Genomic DNA, 5988 nt, shown 5'->3' on the forward strand with positions numbered 1-5988 from the left:
GTTTAGAATGTCAAGGAAACAGTAACCGGCCGTGGTTGGCAATGTTCGGATGAACTCCTTGCACAGACTCAACACTGTCGTTTGCAATTGCAGTGGGCAGGCGAGCGTGCAGCATGGCACAGATTCCGAGGCCTCGGCATTTGCAAGGTTTGAACACAGTTCGCAACTGCAGGGACTGAGAAGAGAGACGAGGAATGTTCTGCTAGTCTGGTTAGTCCTGGGCGGAGGTGGCACGTTCGGAATCAAATAGCGTAACCTGGGCAGGGTCAGGAATGCAAAACTGTGCTTCCGCTGCTCCGTAGCATTCTGCTTGAGTTAGGTCTAGTCTCGGAAAATCTTACCTATCGCAGACAAAGCACGTACCGCTGTCTCGTATCTTGATCGGCAAACGCCTCTGCTGAAGCATTTATCTTTGGAAGCCAACCTTTCTGGTTCCTGACTGTTTCATGCTGCCGTCCTATAAATTATAGCTCGACTGATAGGTTTTCTTTTCCAGGGCTGGCCCTGGCATGTACAAGTACCACGTGATGTGTTGGCCACGCGCATTACAGATTGTGTGAACACAGCTGAGAGTATCTTCACGTGACGAGACCTTTTTGAGCACTTCATTGTTATCAGAATAGCATCATGGAGTGAAAGAAAGCATAGAGTAGACGCTCAAACCGAGCGATGAATTAAGTATACCAATTTTCAATGTGAGCCGTAGCTAGGACGAACGTGCTCTGCTGATATTAAATATATGTGCTCAAAGTTGTTTTTGATAGCGCATGTAGAGGCGCACATAGCAAGAGAAACTACGGGTGAGAACGAAGGAATGCTGGTGGGATTTGTACCTTGGGTTCACCTTAATGTTCGGTTTAATCTCGTTTTGTACCGGAGTCCGCCACAAAACTGTATGTATTACATAAGAGTTGGGTGAGACGGGGTGCAGAAATAGACGTCATAGCAATCATATACATACTTCCCGACACTCTAAACGAACTTACACCAGTAAGCCAATAGATGAGATCAGATCAGTAGATGTTTGGCAGCAATATAACTTCAAAAATTACCAGCTTGATCATTTCGGAATGGCGTTGATGACGCTACAGCAGGTCAGAAGGTAATCAAAGCTGCTGACTATCAACGTGCAGCGCATTTTTGCAGAGTCGTACTTCGACGACGACGATAATGATTGTGAAGTTCGGTGAACTTTCGCGCGATTCGGTTTCCCGCACAGAGCGTACGCACCGAGGTAGATACTTTGAGATGTGCACCTGTCCCCAGTCGAAGGATTACGAAAACGTTAGATCCGCGGACGGACAACGGAGACTCGTGGCTGCTCTATTGTTGCCGGCGTCACCTTCGCTGCAGAGCATGCATTCCTTTCTCGTCTTGCCTTCCTACCATAGCTGTCGCTACAGCGCGCAGCTTTGTGCAGTGTTCAGTGTTGAATGTCATATCGGGGACCAGTGGACGTTTTCTTTTGTATGCATTCTTGCTAAATATTACGGTCTAGTGCACACAGCCGCCTGTGATATCTGCGCTACCTGGCCCTTTCGCACATAAAGGAAACAAACGACAAAATACATCGCCATTAGGCCCCGTCGCACACAAAGCGAACACGCACCGAACAAATCCTTTTTGCAGCTATCACTGGTGCGTTACAGGCTTGGTGCAAACTTCGGTAGGTATCATGCACATTTCCTTTAGATGCATACATACCTGTAGTATCTGTGTTTTTGCCCCTCGGAGCATATGACGCACTTGACACTCTTTCACGGCGCACAGTTGTTTTTCTTTTTTTTTACCTCACAGGCTCGCCTTCGTTGTCTCCAAAGCACTTGGATTTTGTTCCTTCGGTGCACGCAATCAGCTGCACTTCGTTAGGGAGTTGAAAGTCGTCGTCTTCGTCCAACCGCCTGCAACGGCAAGGAAACCGCCCGGCACAAATGAGCCTCCTGTAGGGTGAATGCTCATTCACTTGCGGAGTGGAGCGCTCTAGACTATAACAGCGTTGGTTCCTGACCGACATGCGCATCCGATATATAGGAGTTGAGTATGTGTCATCAGATCGTTGATTCCGAAGAAATCGCGGCGCAAGCAGAAAGGTTGTGGACCCTTTCACAACCAAATGAGACCATTCTCTGTGCATCGAGAACTTTTTCACCACTGCGACCACATCCGTTCTGGGGGCAGAAACCAGCTATAACACTGAATCGTCTATTGCCAGAAGAATACCGCGAGTTTCCTGCAGGCTTCTGTTGTGCATTCCGGCTGGGAATGCCCTGTTCAGGATGTGCGGATAAGTGCCTCTCTGCCAAGCTTGGTAGATGAAATCCTATAGCTGCACGCTTTTAGATGATGCGAGGAGGAAGCGACGCCCATTGCACCATGCCGGCGCCGTGGTGACCGGCCTCATTGTGTTCGGTAACTCAAGACTCCCTGCGCATATGCCCCGCTCGTAAGTCACAGGAGACTATTCCACCTAGCTCTGCAGCATCAACAAACCCCTGGCTGCATTTCCCTTTGATATCCCTCTCTCTCTGTCTGTCTCCGCGCTTTCCTTTCGATTTTCTTTTTGAAATACATTTAACTCTGTCGTGAATCTGCACGCTGATCTCATTATATCACGTCTAACACAGCCGCGCCATGGCCCACGCTACACGCTCTTATAATATGAAGACAGTATATGCATCCGTTACGAGTGGATTGTGAAAACGCTGAAACATTCCTCCATAGCGTGCGTGCACATGATACTACTTTCCGCCCCGAATGCAAGAAACTTTCTACCTGCGTTGACATGGCCATTTCGCATGGTGCACTTTCATGTCATCCGCTACACTGCCGTCCAATGTGTTTCTCGCCGCTCCCGCATGATGACGCCACATCCTCAAGCAAAAGGCGGATGGGCGACTAACTCGCTGGCACAAAGGCACACTACTGCCTGTTCAACCATCGCTGCCCCTTGGAAGCCTTAAATTAAAACCTGCATTGTCAACTTCTAGCGAACCGAGTTGTACATCACGTCAGCAGTCCTTGAAAAGCCTTCGTCTCGCGCCTGTTGAGCCCTGTGCATTGCCCAAACACAAGCGGTCATCACTTCGATCGTCTTGTTGTGCCGAGCCATTCTCCCGGGTCATTATTGTGTGCGTAGGACACCTTTATCTTCTCCCTCACTTCCTGGCTCCTGAAGTCGCCCAGCGGACTGCACAGGTTTCCGGGGCACTTGCACTTGACTGCGGGTATTTCCGGAGGTATCCTCTGCAAGTCGATGTCGAGGACAGGTGTGAACGTGCAGCTGGCCCTGTTACCGATGCCGTAGGAGTCAGGCTGAGGGGCGCAAGTTCCGGTATTTGCAGTTAGGAAGTAATTTATCACGTCTTGCATGCCGACGCTTGCTCCGAGAACACAGGAGAGGAGCAAGAGGAGCTCACCAACACTGAGCATGTTGGAAGCCGGGATCCTGGATAGAGAAGCGGATGTGTGAAAGCCATTGGGTAAGGCATCAAGACACCGCAAAATCACACGAAACAAGAGACAGTGCATGCAGAAGCATGAAAACAGCGGCGTCGCTTTCCACCTTTGCGGCTTTTTCAAATAATTGGAGTTTACTTTTACAGTTATTTGGCTGTGTATCAGTGTGTCGCTATCATCGCAGTACATATAAACCAGGTTACAGTGGATGTAAAACACGGAAAACAACGTAAGCGAACAACGAGGCCCCCGATGCATAGAATAATGCTGATAAATGAAAGCGTAAATGTACTGTAACTAAACATCGCGGGCAACGTTACGTACTTACATAAGTAAGCAGGCCATATATTATTAAAATAAAATTTCGTTGCTGCCTTTTCTAGGGGGTGCTTAATCTCTTATTAGGAATGCTGCAGTGTCATCCGCCCTTTTACGCACGCATCCGCCCTTTGTCGCACGCCAAGCGTGCGGATGGCTGGGGGAAGAAAGGCCCATGGAGCGGAGACCCGGATAGGCCTCGTCAACCATTCCTTTCAACATCTGCTACAGTCAGATACACCTAAAGATGAAGCAACTCTTTCTTTTTAAAGGACCCGACTGTAGCCATTATCTTGGACCGGTTCGCATGGCGCAGCGGAAACAAAAAACCGGATCTGGCTGCAGCGCGCATTACGCAGGCTGTTTCGTCACAAACGTAGTTGCCTACAAAAACTGCGGACAGTTCTCGGAAATCCCGAGCCGTTTTTAGCCGCAGTAATGTGACTTTCGCATGGAATTGCGGTGAAGGTAGGGCAAACACAAGCAAATGGGTGGCAGTGTATAAATCTATATTTGCTTAGACAGCTTCAACGACAGTGCGTGTCTATATAGTGCGCGCAAATGTGAAATTACAGCGGCTGTCACAGCATTCTCCTCGGTCGTAAATGCAAGCCCTTCCTGCCTCTTGTAATTACGTCGAGTGAAAGTGTGAAGTTCCCTGTAATTTTCGGTGCGTCATATTGGTCCCCTGGGCAGAAACGCATAACCCGAGGTGGCTGTTTCGAGATATCGATGTTAAGCTGTGGGCCACGATTGCTGGGATTACCAGGCTGGAGGAACCACTTAGCCTCAGAAGGGCTCCGGATCGAGGCTTTGGTCGACTGTACTCGGCGGTGCCGCCAAAAAAGGAGCCGTTGTCTTACGGGTTTTCCTGTGTCGGTGTCCATCAAGCCGTTCTAGCGCTTACTCATTTTGAAGAAGTTGGTATAAGGTGGTAGACGTTATTGAGATCGCCCATCCCGCTGTTTGCCGGAGCAGTCTCACCTAGTAATCCAAGCGTGCTTAACAAGCGGTGCCGTCGATGTTGCCGCAGAGAGGCGGCGTCGTGGCGCCAGCGGCCTGCATCTGGGGCCGCGGCGGCCAGTGCTACAGCATTCGTCGTGGTTGCGTTCACCTTCAACACAACCACAACGCCACCCGAGACGAGTATCCAAGGTCGGGCGATGCGTGGCGTCACGGTAGAAAACGGTAGACCACATCCCCCCCCCCCCCCCCTTCATTCGTCTGGGCCCGGCGCCGTCACATGGCCGAGCCATTGTTTTTACCTCCGCACGAGCAGACGTTGAGAGCTAAAGACTACTGCGCCCTCCGGTGGTCTGTGGTCGTGCGTGAAAGATAAACCCCAAAGAAAAGATTGGCCTGACCTTGGGCTCGACAGTCAGTAATAAGTACAAAATTCAAATAAAGGAACAGGTTTCTTAAAAGAAAAACTTATTTTACATTATGGACGAGCAGAAAATTTCAAATTGCTTCCAAATTGGAAGAGAGAATTATTGTTACGCCGTAGTCGCAGTTCACTTCTGACGATTACTTTTCTCCCTAGGGCACCATTTATTCGTTCGCACTGCATCCTCCCAAGCCGCTGAATCCAGACTTACTCCTCTGCACTTGACAAGGTGCGCGAGCCTCCATCCGACCATGGCAAAGATCGGAACATCCACGAGCCCTTTTTCCAATAGCTACACCCATTTCGGGTACATCTAGGCTGCCCGAGCCAGTGGATCGTTAGTGACGACACTGCTGACGCAAATGGCCTGCAGTGATGACACTACCAAATTAATAGCCTTCTGCAGCGTACGCTATACTTTTTACACCTTGAAATCTTTTACACTGCTTCACCACAAAACATCCTTCGTGGTGCAAATATCATTTGTTTGGCGTCTAAAAGCGGATGCTGTGTTCAGAGGTTCCAGACACTGCTGCAGCGGGTTTTCGCATTTCTCTCTTTCGCTGTTTATTTAGGTGTGCTTTGGCGCTCAAGGCCTCCACACATCTCGAAGCAACGGGGGATCGCGCCGCCCTCGTGGCAACCCTTCCGCGCCGGAGTCCTCAATCCGTGCCTCGGAAGTTCTACACCTCAAACATGGAATGAGCTCTCCGTGACGAGGTGAGGGAGTGCCTATGTTGGCAGTGTCTTTTTGTTGTTGTTGTTGTGTGTGTTCTCTTGCGTGACCTGCGGTGCAACAGGAACTCGCCGACCAGCCTGTGCTCTTG

The 5988-nt window shown here is 49.9% G+C and overlaps 1 pseudogene; it reads right to left on the reverse strand.

Annotated features, from left to right (window-relative positions):
* Positions 1–2847: 2847 nt before the first annotated feature.
* On the reverse strand, positions 2848–3442 carry LOC146183075 (uncharacterized; annotated as a pseudogene).
* Positions 3443–5988: the final 2546 nt, after the last annotated feature.

Source organism: Amblyomma maculatum, chromosome 7 (genome assembly GCF_055883805.1).
Source record: "Amblyomma maculatum isolate TAMU_Amacu chromosome 7, ASM5588380v1, whole genome shotgun sequence".
In the NCBI taxonomy this organism is placed as follows: Eukaryota; Metazoa; Arthropoda; class Arachnida; order Ixodida; family Ixodidae; genus Amblyomma; species Amblyomma maculatum.